At 41.1% G+C, this 20,460-nt stretch overlaps 1 long non-coding RNA gene across 1 annotated transcript in view; it reads right to left on the minus strand.

Moving 5' to 3' along the window:
• Positions 1 to 20,460, minus strand: part of LOC131466104 (uncharacterized) — an 88,904-nt gene that overhangs the window by 17,177 nt on the left and 51,267 nt on the right. The window contains exons 3-5 of the long non-coding RNA XR_009241384.1: positions 4,474 to 4,589; positions 3,677 to 3,745; positions 3,035 to 3,097 (exon numbers count right to left, since the gene is read on the minus strand). This is a non-coding gene — a long non-coding RNA (uncharacterized LOC131466104). The remainder of the gene's footprint in view (positions 1 to 3,034; positions 3,098 to 3,676; positions 3,746 to 4,473; positions 4,590 to 20,460) is intronic.

The raw sequence follows: 20,460 nt of genomic DNA on the forward strand, positions 1-20,460 counted from the left end.
TTGTTTAATTACACACATGTATCAGTTTCTAGGATCATATCCTTCAAAGCTTAACCATCCTGGGACACTTTAACCAAAACCCTGCGTTATTGTGTCACATAATCCTGTGTTTGAGGAAAATAATATGTGATTGAATATTTCATCAATAACGTCCAGAGAGTGTGACGTCTTGACAGTTTACCCATTAACCTGGTTCATCACAGCCACGGAATAGAAAGGGAAATCTTTCTTTGCTTTGTTCTGGACAGCAGAAGAAGAACAAACGACACATTTAATCTTTCCCTGAGAAGCCTTTGTCTGATTTGAATGTCAGACCAGTGTTAATATTTATCAATATCATTTCATTTCTTCACGGTGGTGTTGATTTATTATAAAGAAAAATCACAGCCAGCACATTTTCCAGCTCAGCATAAGTTGAACGTATGTGTATATATATATATATATATATATATATATATACAGTATATAGTATATATATACACACACACACACACATATACACATATATATACACACACATATATGTATATATGTACATATATACACACATATATATACATACATACACACATATACATACATTGGCTACAGAGAGTTTTAATTGGGCTATTGCATTATTGATAATGCAGTTTATCTTGTATTGACCCTCGTCCATTGACTGACCTGTGTAGTGGCTAACATTCAAACAAAGCAACACATGACGGCACCAGCGGAGTGTTTGAATAAGCATAAAGTCAATCAGTTCTTTAATTTTTTTAATTTAAATTTTTTTTTTTTAAATATTCATTCAAATTTTGTATAATTTCCTTTGAATGATAACCAATTTAATTCAACTAGCAGTAGCCTGTAAATTTCGTATAATTGTGTTTGGTCTGTGTTGGTCCCACAGGCTCAAATCTCTGAAAGATGCAGATGAAAGCACTGATACAAAAACAAAATTCAACTTCAATTTCCAAACTCATTTTTGCACAACACGGCCCGTTTGAGGAAGAGAAACAGTTTTTGTGCTTATTTTACCCATGTAGCCAATAAAAGTGAGCACACATAAACAAATTAAAATGAGCTCTGTGTGCAATCTCATACGTCGTGTTTTACGAACGTGACGGCACTAAATAGACCCATGCATTCCTGGGTCTATTTAGAAGTAGGAGAGAGTAAGCCACATATTTGTGTGACATAGCAACACTCTGGGGAACAGTTGGTGTGCGGCTGTGGGCTTTTCTGTAGTTTACATAATGTAAAATAAACAAATCGGAATATCTCCCTTGGTTAATACTCAGCATGGATGCGTCGGAAGAGTTCGGCTCTCATCCCGCAACTGTTTCCTTTTGCTCGCGCTGGCCGTTTTTCAGTTATAAGCATTCCAACATGCAATAAAAATCTGTACGCATTCATACAAGAATGTACGTCTCTATATTCAGCAGCTGTAAGCATTAGTCTATCTCGTCTAATCCCTCTGTGTTCCTCGGTGGCAGATATTTCTGTACGGAGGTAAAAATGCAACAAATCCTCCATGAACATAAACCAGCTCAATCTTGACTTATACTCCTCTTAATCTGTACTTGAGAGAGCGGAATAGATCTACATTTTGAGTTTGTCACCGCGCGCGCACACACTCGCTCCTTGGATGACTAATGTGTTGCTGGGACAGAAGCCGTGCAATGTGTGGTGAGATCTCCCAGGGCCTTTGTGGCTCTCACATGCTGGACATCCCCATTGAGACAGTAAAGAATAGGTGGTCACTAGGTACGGACACAATGAAAGTGGAGGATTGGAACAATCGCTTCAGCTGTCAGAGGGTGACAGAAACTGTAATTAATGATATTTTCGTCTTTCACAGTAGAGAATGGGCATGTGACAGAAGCATTATTAATGAGCGCGGCCTTGTTGGGGGGGAATAATGGCAGTTTATTAGCAGCAAGACAGCTTTAACAGATCGCTCTCAAACAAAGGGTTTAGACACATTGAAAAATGATGACAATCTGCCCTAAAGATCCAATGGGAGAAAATGTTCAATACAACAAAAATGTTTGTATTGTGATCATATTCTCCCCCATCAAACCATCTGTTAGGAAAGTCGACAATAACAGTTGTTTTGTTCACAATTTCATCTCGTGAAAGTTGTGCTGATATTGAAACAGTATTAAACTGAGATTTATTTTCCTATTCTATGGTAATTAATCTACAGACACTATTGTGTGACAGGTACATAGATGGATATTCGTGACTTTTTTAGTGAAAAGGGGGATTTATTCAATTTGAGCTTCATTGACAGAATCCCTTACGTCTGACATGATAGAGTAGCGCCACGAAATATAAGAGGCTGTATTTAAGAAATGTATTCATTGATAAAATGACCACGATATGTCATCAACGATTACGTTAATGTGTTAAACTGAAAAAAAGAAAAAAGAAAAAAAACTGGCTCCACTGACTCACTACTCAAGATTTAAAATTGAATTTACAGCTTGTAAATTCTGTTTATGTTCACGGTTTGGAAAAAGGGGGGTATATAAATTCAGCATCTGGAAGATTTTGTCTTTCCGTTTGTGTGGGATTGCATCTTCAAACCTCATTTCCTTGCACTCCCATCATTCTTCCTCAGAAGAACTGTTTAAAATCTCTTCCTCTTCGGTTAAAAATTTGATCTAATCCACCCTCTGCTTGGAATACACTCCAAACTGATCTTTTAACTTTTAACTCTATCTTAATTTCAACTTTATTTTTTACTTTTTTTTAATTTTAACTTTATGTGAATTTCTCTGTGAGATGAAGTATCTATCTATCTATCTATCTATCTATCTATCTAAAAGACCGACAATGTGAATCCATTGAACTGTGCCTGTGTTCTTAAATTGTTAGTGCAACCATAACCCCTGCACTTTGTTTGTCTATTTACTATATTTCAATGTTTTGTAACTGTTATCCCCCTGTTTTTATTATGGGTCTTTTATCTGGTTAAATAAAAAATTAAATAATAAAAAAAAACAAGTAGCACAAATATAGATTCAAATAAACAAACTGACAAATATACCGATCAGCATGATGTAATGTCAGCAGGAGGATGAAGTCTGTTACCATGGAGCTCACTGAAAGCCTTTAGGGGAAGCATAAATTGAAAACACCAGTTTAGGTTTTGTATAAATCAGGCTTATATGTCTTACTTACCACTAAAGTATTGTGGCCTCAAAGCAATTTATATTTAAAAAGGGGTCAAAGACATTTTGTTTTAAGCTATTCTGTTCAATACACATGAGAAATGCAACATTACTGCAGTAAAATGCCACAATAAGCTGTGCAATATTTGACATTTTTAGGCAGGGAGTATCGTGCTGTGTGGTGACGCCGACGAAAACATGTCACCATTGGCTGAAAAAGATTCACGAAGCCCATTCTGGCATTCAACAGATTCTGCTGCGCGTCATTCATTTCACTGGACTGAATTACGACTTCAGTGCGACATTTGACTTTGAATAGATGTATTAGATGATTTCCAGAAACGAAATGATACCACCCTCCTACCCCCACCCGCACCGCCCCACACACACACACCCCGTCCCTGAACCTATTTTCAGTTCGTGCAATTGATTCTCATCCAGCAAGTTTGACTGCATTATGTTTGTTTGAAAAGTTAAAAGAATTCAGCTAATTTCTCCCCAACCAGGCAATACTTAACCAGATTAGAGTGGCCACTTCACGCTTTGTTGATGCATCCAAGTGAGGGAGGGCAGCCCAGCTGCAAAAGCTGATCAAAAGAGAGAGGGGGAATGTGATATTAACATCAAGTGCTTCAGCGAATGATTCAGACAAAAACATTTTTTTTAAAAAACATCATTATTAGACACTTCCTTTACCCATGTTTGGAAGTGAATGTGTCTGTTTGTCAAGCAGCTGTGTGCATCCATACATGGCATTGATTCGTGCTTTAACCAGCATTATAAGGCAATTCCTTCTCCTTTTCTCTTTTGCATGTCGTTATTGGTGATATGCTAATGACATCCGCTGTGATTAGTGAGTTTCTTCTAATCTTTATTCCATGGTGGCCTTAGCAATCACAGAGGTAGCGCCTCACCATTTTCAGCAGCAGCGAGCTTGCTCTTCCTATCGAGCTTGTCTTGATTTTATTTGAATCATAGCTTTAAAAAAAAATTGTTTCAAAGGCCACTTTGGTGCAATTCCGTGCAGTAGTTATACATTCAGGAAACACACTCACAAGAACCCTTGTTGTGACTTTGTTGTGACTTAACCTGTTCTGAGTAAAATGCAATTAAAGGCAGAAGTTCTACTCAAATGCTCAAATAGCAATGTCTTATATCTGAAAGTCAGAAAGAGTCCAAATTATCTTGTCATTTAAAAAAACAACAACAAAACAATACCATTTACATTTACATGCGAGTCAGAGCAGTAGATTTACACTTGTTAAAAACAGACATCTCTTATGTCTCTTTAGTGGAAATCTATTGTCAAATTTACCTTGGTTCCAGGATCTATTGTATCCCCGAGGAGTGGATCTGTCCAGCATTCCAAGCATTTGAACTGAAGTCGATCCAGAGAGCAGGCGGATGGATTACTCAATTTTGTCCAGTTAACTTTCAGAATGGAAGGGGGGAAAAAAAAGAGGTCACACAAACGACACCAGCAGCAAGTCAATTTCTCCTCCTGCTAAGAACATTTACCAGGACATCATTACAAAGTCAAGATCAGTATTGAGAAGAACGCTGTCACTTTAATGGTGACGAAGATACTTTGAGTTAAAATCCACCCACTATAAAGTGTCTGTGGATCGAGACACCACAGGGTGCAGTTTCTGGTACAGCTTTGCATTGAAACGCACCTGGAAGCACTCCCTAATTGGCAGCCATCTCTAATTGGCAGCCATCTCGTTTGGCTTTGATACGGCACCCCATCATCTGCCCGAGCCGAAATTGGCCATTGTCTAGGGTTGAAGTTCAGGTAAGTAACGGCCTAATCACCAGAGACAATGGAGATGGTGCTTGGAAGAAAAGAGAGGTCCAACAGGAAGCTATAAAGCTTCTCCAAAGTAGCGTAATTACAGCGAATATTCACAATATACTGTACATGCATGTCTTATCGTAACTTGCGAAGAAACTAAATGTGAGCAGTAAAACCCCGAGTTTGGGCAGCGAGATTCGGGGACCTTCTAATTAAGAGCGCTATCTCGGGGACAGCATGGGGAGTGATCTAATGTTGAGTGGCCATGCATGTTTTTACATGTGCTTAATCCACTGGTGCTTCACAGCGGGACCTTAGGCCGACCAGTCTACTGCTTTACTGCTGCGATAGACGGAAACATGCAAGCACCATTACAACTCCAGTTAAACAAATGGGGGAAAAAGCGTGTTTCTGCTAGGTTGTAGCCTTCAAACAGCATCACAGATATGGGGCATCAGGGAAGTATCCTGGCTTTGGACTTAGGCTTGCCGCTCCATGACGGTAATTAGACTTCCTGCATCTCCCCATGACAGGGTGAAAAGTGAAAATGACAACTCATTTACAGTAAGTGTCACTTAGTTGTTTTTTTTTTTTTTTTTTTACTTACACGTAAACTATACCATTTACATCATAATAGCACATTTTATTCTGTGTATACATATGGCTGCAAGTCATGGTTAATGATCAGAGTATTCAGCGGCGCAATATGACAAGTGGAGCCCACGCATTGAGAGAAGAATCCATACCGATGGGAAGTGACAGGCCAGTGGCCTATTGACCGACGTCCTGGTTTGTACAAGTCAAAAGGACAACTGAACAATATGGGCAATCACAGTGCAATGGAAGGACACGGAATAAGCAATTTAAAAACACATATTGTCATTATATTTAGCTCACTGAAGAAAAAAAAAACAGCACATCTGAACCCTTGTTGCCTCACTCCTGAATCCTTATTAATGTTCACCGTCCTTTTGGTGTTTTATGGGTTTTGCGCACCTTTAACATCAGCAGACCTTTGTGCGCTGAAGCACTGGTGTATGATAACTCTTCTGAGGGTTGAAAAATGGATTTAGTTAAGTGCAGGAAGTATTATGTTTAGCTCAGGGCGAAGTGTTCTGTTGAGTTACAGCAGCCGATCACCCACAGCTCTGGTCCGGGGACTGCATAGGGTATTTGTTTACACCCAAGGAAATGAAACTACTTCCATTTAACTGTCCTGATTATTTACCTCGTTTGCTTTATTTCTCAAATACATGTGAGGTGTTCTCGACCGCTATCATGGGTAACTCCGCTTCAGCCACGGCAGATGGGAAGGAACACAGAATCCTCCGAAAGGGGAAATGAAAAAGTTGTGCATTACACGAAGCATTGAGGAGGAATCCTGTTTCCCATTACGTTTTCATAACTGACTGACTTTTTATGCAGAGGTGCTAATGCAATTAGCCGCTCTCATCCTAAACGTGTGCCAGAGTGTGCTTGGGTTTCAAAGAGTCAAAGAAACACTATCCTCCCTCCCATTTCAGGGGACCTGTGCTTAATTTGGCCTCCTTTATCTAATAGAGTTTTTCTTTTTCCTAACTCCATGTGGTTTTATGTTGGTTCAATCTAAATAATGGACCACAATGGTCAGCCACAAGAGCCAAGAGACTTATGCTTTATCTGAGCTATTGCCACATTTTTATCTCTTACTTTAACACATTTATACGTAAAAATCCCCACAGCTGCTAAGACCATTATCAATGTTTCGGGTTGTGAATATAAAAAGAGAAGGCCTCTCCTTGCTCGGAGCAGAGAGAATAATACGAAAACAGAAATGTGGGGGGGCTTTAGTTTCAAAAACAGCTGTGTTAGGGGGAGCTCTCCAAACGACCACACGTATTCTACCCACATTTACCTCCATCGCTTACAAAAAGCTCTATATCTTGATTTCCATTGTCCATGTATTCCTCCTGTTATCGTGTCACCATAATCCCAGCCAGGGGTTGAGCTGCGTTGGACTGCAAGAATTGCAAGGAGGGAACGGGAAGTGTGGGGAAGGTGCTGGAGAGAACGAGGACATTGATCCTATACGTGAGCCGGCCCATGGCCTCCACCCCGTAACATATATCTCAGCAGGTGGTGAGTCTGTCATGTTGGTCAAATAAAGAGATACCTCACCCGTCCCCCGATTCTACCCCCACCCCCCCCCCCCCCGAGAGGAAACAATATGGCAGCAAATGTAACGCATCTGAAGGCGTTCCATTCCAAGGTGGTTGTACATATCACTCACTTTTATGAGCGTCCTATAAAGCAGATCTAGTTTAACTACAAGTGAAATGGTCTTCTCTACTTTGCGTCTCAGATTTTTACAACACCGAGTGTGCGACCCGAATCAATAGGCAGCCACAATCTATTCAGAGTAAATGGTCACTATGCCTTTTATTTACACACACGCACACACACACAGACCACGGTTAAGGAAAGAAAAAGGGGGTAAAGAGAGAGAAAGGGAATCCTGCAAACAATTATCTGCTCTGTACTGATCTAGTTTTACAGTTTTGGAAGCGAATCTACAATCTCTCGTCTCCAGACTATTACATTTTACCCACCCATTACACTAAGCACAGATGCCCCAGCCAATTGGCAGCTGGTGTGCTGTATATTTCCGTTAATATTTCACATTAGCCCGTGGCACTACATAATATCAGATGATTGCTTGTCTGTTATGGTATATGATGAGAAGTGTTCAGGGCTGCTAATGTGAGACGTCTCTGTTTACCACTTTGATGGATGGCCTCCCTGATAGGACCTGAGTTACATTCAAGGGTGTCACTGTAAAAAAGATGACAGATGGGCCCAGCTGTTGAAGATATCGACACTTTGACCAGACCATGAAGACATTAATCACAGCACGGCTAACCAGCACTGAGGGAGAACGGGCAACTTCACTTATTAAGACACAAGTTGTGACTGAGCGCACGCCGTATAATGGGCCACATATAGCAATCCGCAGCTCTAAATATTGTGTCCAAACACCAAACCAAAGACAGCGCTGAGAGCCGTTAAGAACTGGAGTGACCCTAAGAACTTGAAACATGATTAACTGTCACAAGAGATTAAGGGCCAGTAATAAAGATAAACGGAGGGTTGTTGATGCTGTAATATAATATTAAGTGATGGCAGATATCCAGAAGTCAGTGTCAAAATGAAAAAGAGGACACTAATGGCTCCGTGGGATCTTCAGTATCAGTCACACCATGCTGCTGATAAGACACAAGTAGCGGTCACGGTGGTGATTGCCATGTTCCTTTTTTTTCAGTGTGGTACAGAGTGGTTGGATATTTATCCACCGTGACAGAATCACTGTGATTTGTTTTTTCCCCCCTTAATTCTATGAATGAATCACTTTCTTCTTCCTTTAAATATACCGCAACAAATTGTACGACATGGTTTCTTCACAAGCAAGGTCATGCAAGAAAGTCCTTCCTCGACAGCTTCAGCTGTCTCTATTTCCAACAGAGCAGCTGCATGTTGCTGCTGGTGAATCTCATGAGTCTGAAATAATTCCCTACGAGGTGGGAGAGGGGGGTGGGGGGCGGGGGGCGATGATGTATGTATTATTAAATCCCTAATCAATCAACAAAAAGTGAAGGGGATACAGTCTGCAGTTTTGTTAACAGGACTACCAAACATATTTGGTATCATACAATCGCACCTTCTTTCAGAAAAATAGAAGTCACCCTGCTATGATGGATGTTATTAGGAGTGTCTTCTGTATGGGGACAGACGACAGCACAAATTAGACTTGAAACCCTTTACTGACAATGTCTGGATTAATAACAGCGTTTCTTAATTATTCACAGTCTTGTTTCACGAGATACAGCATTTCTCTTCCTGCAGAGCTACATATCTCAATTGGCTAAAAGACAAAAAGAAAGAAAGAAAAACAGTGAGTGAGAGTGTGTGTTGTGTGTGTGTGTGTGTGTGTGAGAGCGAGAGAGAGAGAGAGAGACACAACACACAAAGATGGGTCATTATTTCGACACTGCAGGGGAGACAGTTAAACACTATTTTGTTCTGTTCAATTTGACTCAGTGCAACATAACGCGCAACCATCTGGGTGTAAACCAGCTTATACCTTATTTCAAGCAATTTTATGCATCTCATAAGTATGACTGTTTGACGACCCACAGAGCTGTGTATTTGCTGCACAGCTTGGTATTCTATGGAAACACCACTACTGTTATCAAAGTCACAGTGGCTGACGTTCTTGAAAAATGATTTTTTCGCACCCCAACCATAACACTGTCTCGAACACGACAAGCACATAAATGAAAGTCTTCGGTTCAGTTTGTGCTACGTCACGACCTATAAGTAGAGTGTTTTGTAATATGGAATATTCTGAAATCAACGTTTAACCCTTAGTGCTCACGTGGCACGGATCTCTGCCGCAGGTGCACCCATGGTAATTTGCCGTGGGAATAATACACAACTCCCTACATGGACATCCTGCGGGTTGTGTTTTTATAGGTCACATATTAGGCTTTGAAAAATGTTTTTTTCCGTCTTCTTATGTGTTGTTGATGATAAAAAATACCAATAATTGTGCAGAAGTCACAAAAACAGACTGTTTTTATTTCCTTTTTGTTCAAAGAAACGAGCCAAGTGAACTTTGAACTGTGACCTATTTCCAAATTTGCTGATTTTAAACATTTTTAGTACTTTTTGCTCAGGTGTGTTTATATATTTGGTGAAAATTAAATTTGTTTTTCATCAGATTGGATAGGTTGTGCTGAAAAAAAAAGGATATAAGACACTCTATATTGCACAATATTATAGCCTCTTATGTTTAAATTTATTTTGCTCCATATAATCTGAACCACAGCTTCGTTAAGGTGAACAGTAGTAAAGGAAATATGAGTAAACACCCTACTTTGTATCCTCTTGTTTAGAAAAGCATATGTGACTCTATGCAAAAGATCTCCTTTTGTTTATTATGAATATTAATCACGTATCTGGTAAACACAATCCTTTGACAATGATTTCCAGGGACATGTCTACCGTTCCGCCGAACCATCATGGGTTTCGGTGATTGCCCACTGTGTCATATACCTGCAAAGATAGAACTCATCCCGTATTCTAAATGCTAAGTGGTTTCACCCAGCAGTGAGGAATGGAATAAATATCCAAATGGCTCTTCTCTCTCAAATATATTCTTACACACGACTGCTTGCCCCGGTGCTTAGCACCATCGAAGCCGAGCAGATCAAAAGGGAGAAAAAAAAACAGCGAGACAGGGAGAAATCCTTGCTGACAGTTGCTTTCTCCATGCTTCTCTGTGTTGTAAAGATGTTACTCTCACAACTGCATTGAGACAACTGACCTATTGTCCCCGGTGTAATTAAAGAGACCACAGGTGAAGACTCAGAGCCATATGGCCACAAGGGGCTTTCCTCACTTTCTCAGCACACTATGCCCTCTGTCATTCAATTGAAAGAGCCGGAGTATATGAGCATGTGAGAGCATTTGTACAATGTTTCAATGCAACACAACAGACTCCATTGGATCCAGGACAGGGTGGCTATAAAATTACAAACTGTCGTGTATAAAACGAGCACTTCAAAAGCCATCTTCCCTCTCTCTTTAGCTTTTATAGAACTCTTTTAATATTATCAAACGCGGCTCTTCTCACTTAAATGACGCCGAAAGAGTCTCCCACCTTTCATGAAGATGAGGGACGCTCGCGTCTCACAAATTTATACCGCGATGACTGATTGTTTCCAATAAAATTTGGAACCACATCTATTACAGTAACAGCACCGTTCGCTCATTTATCTCGGTGTTGCACACATTTCTGCGTCTGCGGTCACATTCCACTTGCTTGTTCACGAGGCTCTGCCTGAAGCAGCTGTAAATCGAGCAGCATGAAAAGTTGGAGACAGGCTTCACGTCACTGCCAAGTAAAACATATAAATATTTCATACGAGTTAAGTTTTTGAAAACAAAGTCTGTATTCCCTCTGCAGTCTGGGGAAAAGAAAATGTCCCCATTCTGTTTGCCAGATAATGACTATAGTCCTACTTCAAAACAGTCTATTTTAATTAAAATCCAGGTCCAAGGAGAAACCACATTCCTCAGGCAGCAATCTGATAGAGCGCACAGATTCGCATGAAAAATGCAGCATTACAGACTTTGATTACTGAGGGTAATCATCAGGTGACAATCATTCAGCATATATACCCCATTTAGATTTTTGGTGTACATTTCTGAAGCTTTGCAAAATCCAATAGCTGCAGATGCAGCAGAACACTTAATCCTACAACTAATAATAAGAATAGTAGGACCGTACAGTGTCGCGTTCCGGTCCGGGCCTTTCTGTATGGAGTTAGCAGTGTCTCCCTATGTGTGTGTGTGTGGGTTTTCCCCGGGTTCTCCCGTTTCCTCCCAAGGTCCAAAAACATGCAGAAGTTAATTGGACACTCTAAATTGTCCATAGGTGTGAGTGTGTCAGTGAATGATTGCTCGTCTCTCTATGTTGGCCCTGCTCTGGCCCCGCCTTTCACTCTGTGTCGGCTGGGATTGGCACCAGCAGCGCCGCGTCCCCTAAAGCGGTAGATGTTGAATGAATGAAATGAATAATAACAATAATCATTTGCATTTAATGTTTTATAGTTGCTTTGTTTTGATCCAAATATAAAATTCTGTATTTTGACAAATGACGGCAGTGCAGTCAGCTGTCAAAAACAAAATACTTGATGATTTCCAAACAGCATGGATTGAAAAATACATCATCCCACACATATTGTGTATATATATATATATATATATATATACATATATATATATATATATACATATACACATATATACACATACATATATATATATATATATATGTATATTACAATCATATTATTTATAAGTTGGTGAAATTAAGCGTTAGACAAAGAGGTGACGAGTTAAAGTTAGAAAAGTCACGAGCAATAAACGCTGACGATTTCACTAAACCAGCATAATATTCACCCAGAAGGTTTGTGTCTGTTTTATGAATACCAAGAAATCTCAAACCCCTTTTCTCTTAATAGTGAAATAAGACTATTAAGACTGAATATAAGAATACATGAATGCAATATAATAAAACAAACAGTGTGGTCATTAATAAAAACAAAACAAAGCTTTACATTAAGCTTTTAGTTTGAAAGAATACAACTGCCAGGAGGTTGTGTGTTGTTTTGCCAATGTAGCACCATGGCAACCTGATAAATTGACTCCGAGGGCATGAGTCTGCCTCATTTAGAATTTGGCAGACCTCATTCTCGTGCTCCTCATGACATAACTTACACTCAGTACTAAGCAAAAAGGCAAAAAAAAAAAAACATCAATTAAGTGTTTTTATGGATCCAAATTCATTATAACCCCATAAACATTAATAGAGTTGTAAAGAGCTGGTAGAGGTGTGTGTGTTTTTTTGAGTGTTTCTAGCCGTTCTGTCTTCCTTGAAAGATAAACCTGAGGCTTTATAATTAAGAGTGCTTGTAAAAACCCATTACTGTTTTCTGTATGTCTTTCCCCCATTACTCTATTTGTACATATTATGTTTCTTTTTCTGTCTGTGAGTCTTTACATACTTAAGCTCGTTGTTCGCAGCGTCACAACAAAGTTATTAAACAGCATTTATGGTCGTGAGCAGTTTCACAACAAATATGATGACTTTGCTGAACTTTCACCAGGACAAAGAGAGAAATCGTCTGTCCAGTTCACTCAAAGCAATGAGTGACACTGAAAAAATACAATTTACTGAACTATAATGTACAAAAAAAAAGAAGGATCTGAAAAATACAGCAAAGTTTTAATTTGGCCACATTTTTCTTTCGGGAGCCTGACAGTATTTTGAATTGTCACCGTATAAAAAATGACATCACTGCTAAAATATGTTTTGTTGATTTTCAATGAATCAACCTGCTGTGCCTGTGTGGCAAACTCTCCCAGGTAATAGAAACTGTTACAAGGTGGGACAGATATTTCAGTGAACTGTGATTAGCTCATACATCAAAAATGATAACTCACTGTAACGACATGTTGGACAGACAAACAAGAAATGGCCATAGCACTGCTGGACATATATAAATTATGTTTATTTATCTGTTATTAAACTTGTTGAAACTGTTACCTTTATGTATTCCCCAAGTACCGTTGCAAGACATATTTCGAGTGTAATGGTCAGGGTGGAAGGTGGGTGCACAATGTACAGTGTGTGTGTGTGTGTTTGGATTGTATTTACTATCATACGGTCAAGACCAAGGTATTTTGCCGACCCAATGTGCTTGTGTGCAGTGAAAAGAGAGAAGTAACGATGAAGTCAGCAGCCATTCATTGATTGTTCAGCAGCTAACCGAGACATCATCCAAGTAGACATGCTTGTTAAAAGTCCAACTTTAGTCAGACTAAGACAATAACTTGGTTTTCTTAATGTCACGTAAACACGTTGGTCTGACTAAAATCGAGCTAGTCTTAGTCAGACTAACATACTTGGTGTTGCATCTCTGGAAAATGAATGATTGATGTCCACACGTTGGATGGGTCTTTGCTTTTTTTTAATGAACCGTAGGTAGCATCATACAGGTAAAACAAACAGCCTGACAAACCCGCATAACTTCCGGCCCTCTTCTTCTACCCGCTTAACCTAGACCTGGACCACGACAACAATCTCCACACGCCCTCTGCTGGTGAACAATAATAATGCTGCCTAAATATATATATATGAATGATTTAACTACGATACCACATCTCCTCCCCCTTAAGTTAACAACTCCTTCCTGTCAACAAAAAATAAATATTAACACTAAACAATGCATAACAAGCACCAATACATAACAAAGGAACATATACATATTGTTCTAACTAGGAAGGTACGTCCTTCCTGTGAGATCAGAGCACATTGTTGCTCGATTCCTGAAGAGATCTCACTCTATCTAACAAAGTCCTTAAGACACACAGGTGGACGTCTCTCCCTCTGGGAACGTCGCAGCTCTGGTGCCACTGAGGAGTCTCCTTTAGCCTGAGACTCTGGAGCGCATTGTAACTTCTGGGGCTCAAATAATGGAGGTTGTGGTGTAGTTTCCATCACTGAGGGCAAGCAGCCCTCGGAAACTGCTTCTGTGTCCTGCAGCGGCTCCATCTCTCTCTCCGGTTCGTTGGGAACAGTGTCTACCCATCTTGCCCTCACCTGATCCACGTGCCGTTTCAGAGTTTGGCCAGTTCCGATGGTAACGATGTATGACACTGGCCCTGATGAACTCACGATGACTGCTGGAATCCACTTTGGACCATAGGAATAGTTTCTGATTAACACATTGTCTCCTGGTGCGAAACTTCTTAGTCTTTTTTTGTTGTCATGATTCCCTTTCTGTTTCAATTGTTTGTGCTGCACTTTAGTTTTCAAATCAGGCATGAGCAAGTCTAAAGCTGATCTGAGTCGCCGTGACATCATCAGCTCTGCAGGTGACAAGCCTGTGGTCGCATGTGGCGTGATGCGATAACCGAACAGAAATCTTGACAGTCTGGTTTGCAGTGTGTCACCTCTTACTTTCTTCATCCCCACCTTAAAGGTCTGTACTGCCCTCTCTGCCAGCCCATTGGAAGAAGGGTGGAAAGGCGCTGACCTCACATGATCAATGCCATTTTGTTTCATGAATGACTCAAAGTCAGCACTTGTGAAACACGTTCCATTGTCTGACACTAACATCTTAGGGAGGCCAAAAACACTGAAACTCTGTCGCAGTTTCTCAATGGTAGCCTGTGATGTAGGTGATTTCACAGGGTAAATGTCCATCCACTTGGAATGAGAATCCACAATGATTAGAAACATCTCACCGAGGAAAGGGCCTGCATAGTCCACATGAATCCTGGACCACGGTGATTCTGGCCATTCCCAAGGGTGTAATGGTGCAGTAGGTGGTGACTTGTGGTGTTTTTGACACTCCTCACATGCCTGCACTTCTCTTTCAATGTTCTCATCCATATTTGGCCACCATACATATGACCTCGCCAAGCCTTTCATCTTTGACATGCCGGTATGTGTCTGGTGCAGGAGTCTCAGTATTTTGTCTCTGCCTTTGGTGGGGATAATTACTCTGGCTCCCCAGAGCACACAACCATCCCTCACACTCAGTTCCATTTTCCTCTGTCGATATGGCTTGAAACAAGCATCCGTCTGAACAGGCCAGCCTTTCAAGGTGTACTCATGGACCTGTGACAAGATGACATCTTTAGCGGTCCATCGTTTGATTTGTGTGGTGTCAACTAGTGTGTCATCCAGTACATCCATCATCAAAACTTGCTCAGTCATCTCTTGTTCAGGCGCCGAGTCAGGCACCGGCAACCTGCTGAGCGCATCCGCGTTTTCATGGTGTTTGCCCGGCTTGTACATGATGTGGTACTCATAAGCGCTCAATGTTACAGCCCACCTTTGCACTCTCGGCGAGCCCATCTGAGGTATAGGCTTTTTTTCATTGAAAAGTGAAATCAGCGGTTTGTGATCTGTGTAAATAGTGAAAACTCGGCCATACAAATATTTGTGAAATTTCTTAATGCCAAATATGACAGCTAAGCCTTCTTTGTCCAGCTGAGAATACCTTTTCTCCGCAGGAGAGAGTGTGCGTGACATGAACCCCAGAGGTCTTTCACTTCCATCCTCCATCTTGTGTGACAATACGGCTCCTACGCCGTACGGTGATGCATCACATGAGAGCACTAACTCTCGGTCAGCCGAATAATGAACTAACACTTCTGCTGAGTTCAACAGGTTCTTAGATTTTTCGAAAGCTTCCTGTTGTTCCTTTTTCCATGTCCAGCGTACCTCATGTCTCAAAAGTTCATGCAGGGGTGCCAACAGGGTTGCCAGGTTGGGAAGGAATTTGTTATAGTAATTTAGCAAACCCAAGTATGCTTTTAGTTCAGTGACATTTGTGGGCGTAGGTGCATCCATGATGGCTTTAACTTTCTTCTCCACTGGGTGGAGCCCCTGTGCATCCACTACATGCCCCAAATATTCCACTTTTTCTTGCATGAAGGCACACTTGCTTCTTTTTAGCCGCAACCCCGCTTCCTCCAACCTGGTCAACACCTCATCAAGGTTCTGCAGGTGGTTTGCCTCATTCACCCCGCTTACCAAGATATCATCTAGATACACTGCTACTCGAGGTATCCCTTTTAACAGGCTTTCCATGGTCCTCTGAAATATGGCTGGAGCAGACGACACTCCAAAAGGCAGTCTGTTGTACGTGAAGAGTCCACGTGGTGTGTTTACTGTCACATACTTTTTCGATTCATCATCCAGGAGAATTTGCTGGTAAGCATGGCTCATATCCAATTTGGAGAACCGCTTTCCTCCTGAAAGCGTTGCAAACAGGTCCTCCATTTTTGGTATCGGATACTGTTCCAAAGAGGCCACAGTATTTATGGTGAGCTTATAATCCCCACACAGCCTTACAGTCCCTGTTGGTTTCAGGATAGGCACAACTGGTGCTGCCCATTCGGCATATTTCACTGGCGAGACGATGCCTTCTTTCAATAGTCGGTCTATTTCCTCGTCAACTTTTGCCCGCATGGCGAAGGGGACAGACCGTGGACGAAAGAAACGTGGGGTGGCATCACTTTTCACATGAATCGCAGCTTTCATGCCTTTCAGGGTTCCTAACTCCTCTTTAAATACATCTTCGTGTTTGCTGAGCACTTGCTGCAGTGTGCTTTCTGTCGTCTTGACATGGTGCAGTTTCCTGTTTTTACGACTGTTTTTTATTTCTCCCCAGTCCAGATTTATCTCCTCTAGCCAGCCTCGTCCTAGCAAGCTGGGGCCTTCTCCTTCGACCACCACCAGGGGCAGATTTCTTTTCTGCTGCTTGTATCTGACACCGACACGCGTTGCGCCAATCACCTTAACAGGATCCCCTGTATAGGTTTCCAGCTTGATTTTTATGGGCTGCAGGCTAGGGAGTTTGGTGTGTCTCCATGTTGCTTTGAATGTCGCTTCATTCATGACTGTTAGGCAACATCCCGTATCTATTTCAAAGTTCACATTTTTTTCATCAAGTTGCATATCCACAATGTAGGGGTCTACTTTTCTAAGGTGCCCCACACTCCGACGCCCTAATCTGTACAGTTTACTCTTATGCTCTCGTTGGCATTTAACACAGTTCAAAGTGAAAGAGTCGTCTTCCGAGCTATCACTTGTACTGTTATCCTCTGTTTCACACACTTTGTGAGAACGGTAGTGTGCACTCCGCTGGTTGGCACTCTTTACATTTGCCGATCCATGCTTTTTCTGGTTCAGTTTAGCTTTGCTTCTACAAGCTCTAGCTAGGTGTCCAACTTTGCCACAAGCATGACATGTTTCTTGTTTGTACTTACAATCTGCTGCTGTGTGCTTGGTTCCTTTGCATCGATAACACTCTCTGCTTTCCCCTTTAAAGGTACGAGTCTCCTGCTGCCCTTTGGTGAGGTTGAAGCATTTTGCTGTGGCACCCGAGGCCTGCAGATCCTGTGCATTTTTATTTGCAGTCTCTATAGATACTGCGATTGACAGAGCCTTGTCAAACGTGAGGTCTGTTTCTGACAAGAGACGCCTCTGGATTCTGTCGTCGTTAATTCCACAGACGATCCTGTCTCTCAACATCTGTTGCAACGTGTTGCCATAGTTACAATCTTGCGCCAGGCGACGCAGCTCAGCCACATATTCCATGACAGTTTCATTGGGCTTGCGGGAGCGAGAGTCGAATTTATACCTTTGCACAATTTCACTGGGCTTTGGATCAAAGTGATTTTTCATCAGAAGTACCAGCTCTTGAAAAGTTTTGTCTTTGGGCTTGTCCGGGCTGAGAAGGTTTCGCATCAGGCTGTAGGTCGCTGCTCCGACGACACTTATTAGTATAGCTCGTTGTTTTGCTGCCTCGTCAATCCCATTTGCCGCAAAAAACTGCTCGAGTATTTCAGTGTACTCGTCCCACGTCTGATTCTTTGGGTCAAACGCTGCTAGCGTGCCTATTGTAGCCATTTTCCCGCTTCGGCTTTCTGTTTCCTCTTCCTAGCCGTTGGCTTACTGCATTCACTGAGGGTTAGTCAACCCTGTAGCCGACTCCCGTCACGTCGTTTCTTTCAATGTCCGTTCGCCGGCTTGCTTCCCCTAATCCCATCCTCGTCGCCAAAAAGATGTTGCATCTCTGGAAAATGAATGATTGATGTCCACACGTTGGATGGGTCTTTGCTTTTTTTTAATGAACCGTAGGTAGCATCATACAGGTAAAACAAACAGCCTGACAAACCCGCATAACTTCCGGCCCTCTTCTTCTACCCGCTTAACCTAGACCTGGACCACGACAACAATCTCCACACGCCCTCTGCTGGTGAACAATAATAATGCTGCCTAAATATATATATATGAATGATTTAACTACGATACCACACTTGGATAATGTGATTTATAGTCTGATTACTCCTGCATGTATACACTTAGTCGAACTGGAGTCGGAATTGGCGTTCTGCACCTGCACCAAAGTTTCCTCCCCGGTCTTTGACCCGGAAACTGCAATGCTGTTGCCAGAATGGAACAAACAAGTAATAGATCAACATGTAAACATACTGAATCTGTACGTTTACATGTACAGTTTAATGTCAAAGTTGCGAGGCGTTACTCAAAGAAGGAAGACTTGTTGACTCTACATCAACGTGTTAGGGATATAGAACATATTAAGAATTATAGGGAAAAGAAAACACTTAGTGATGAAACTTTACAGTTTGGTTCGAGCTGCACATTGAGGTATCAGTGTACCATGAGGTACCATGTTGTCTGTAATATTTTAGGGCTAATAACAGTGACAACCGGGTATTTCAATTACAATTTTCTGAGCTTCCATGAGATTTCCTGACCACATCACCACCAGATAATGTGAAAATATGTATATATAAATATGTATACAGGACTGTGCAAAGGTTTTAATACACAGATGTGGAAAAAAATATATAAAGCTGTTACAACATAAATGCTAATGTTCTTTTTTTTTTGTTTAAAAAAAAATAATGAAAAATCAATTTTCAAAATGCAAGGTGAGCCAAGTGAGGGAAACATTTTAATTAAATCAATATTTGGCGCGACCACCCTTTGCCTTTGTAGGATAATTATCAGGTAAATGATGAGTCAAAGTTTTAAGATGTGTGGTCAGTTCTCCACTACAGTAGCTGCCGAGTTCTTTCACAAACTGTGCAAGTGTACTGAGGAGAAGTGAGGCCGCTTTGAAGGCAAAGGGTAGTCATGCCAAATATTGATTTGATGTATAATGTTTCTATTGTTATAGCTCACTCCGCCTAAAACATTTGCACAGTACTTACAGAATTTGACAGACATCAAAGCTGGTGTTGCCCTGAGACTGTACGTGACTATCTATCTATCTATCTATCTATCTATCGATCGATCTATCAGTTGTTTACGTCATGTACAACAACTTGTATGACTAGTACAAGTATGATAACATCAAGGATGACACTTGCACTTTTGGCAGGCCATGTCAAAGCATCGCTTTTGCAAATAATTGGAATCATCCAAATCACAATGTACACGACGTGTCTGCGTACACAGTGTGGAAATCATGGCTGCTGGGTTGTTATTGATTTCGATATATGAAAATAGTACCATGGTGTTAAACACATCATTTACAGCACACTTTGCTTCTGGATGGGAAATACTTTTTTTTGGCACAGTAAACCAGTGCCACCTGGCAAGATAAAGTAGGATTTTTTTCTTTTTTTAAATGGCAGTGTACGAACAGCCACTCCAACCACGGGAAATGTGCCATACAGATGGATATATTCTATTAATAAAACTAATTAAGGACACAAGTCTCTCTAAGGAACCCACTCACTGGACCTCAGTTTGGCCAGTAACTGCACGGTGAAAAGTTTTCTCAGGTGCTAATGAAATCTCCTATCAATGCCAGGCCACCAAGGACCATACTGCCATTGTGATTGATCCAGAATAATACCATGTGTAATGTGACTGGAAAGGTTCATATTATCAAGACGTAATAGACTATAGATACACTTTTCATTATTTTTAATTATCCCACCTTTGTTGTCCGGCAGCACAAGGTCTACCAGCTGTCTCTCGACTTATGAACCAACCATTACGGCATTTTAACTGAAGGCCAATTTGTTTTCAATTTTCTTTTTTTTTTTTATTCAAGTACATTAGGGCTTCATCCTTTCTCCTTTCAACACGCTGAGTTGTTCGCCGCTACAAAGAGACATTCACACACAATTACCACTTCACCCGTGGAAGGAGACCACAGTGCACTGAGTGTTGATGCTAATCAAGAATGACTCAATATACTGTGAAGCAAGTTTAAAGTAGTTTAAAGTAACTTATCTTTGTCATAACATTTTGGCCATCCATCCATCCATCCATTTTCTACTGGTGCCAATCCCAGCAGAGAGTGAAAGGCGGGGGAACACCCTGGACAGGTCAAACAACCATTCACT

Source organism: Solea solea, chromosome 9, assembly GCF_958295425.1.
Source record: "Solea solea chromosome 9, fSolSol10.1, whole genome shotgun sequence".
Lineage (NCBI taxonomy): Eukaryota > Metazoa > Chordata > Actinopteri > Pleuronectiformes > Soleidae > Solea > Solea solea.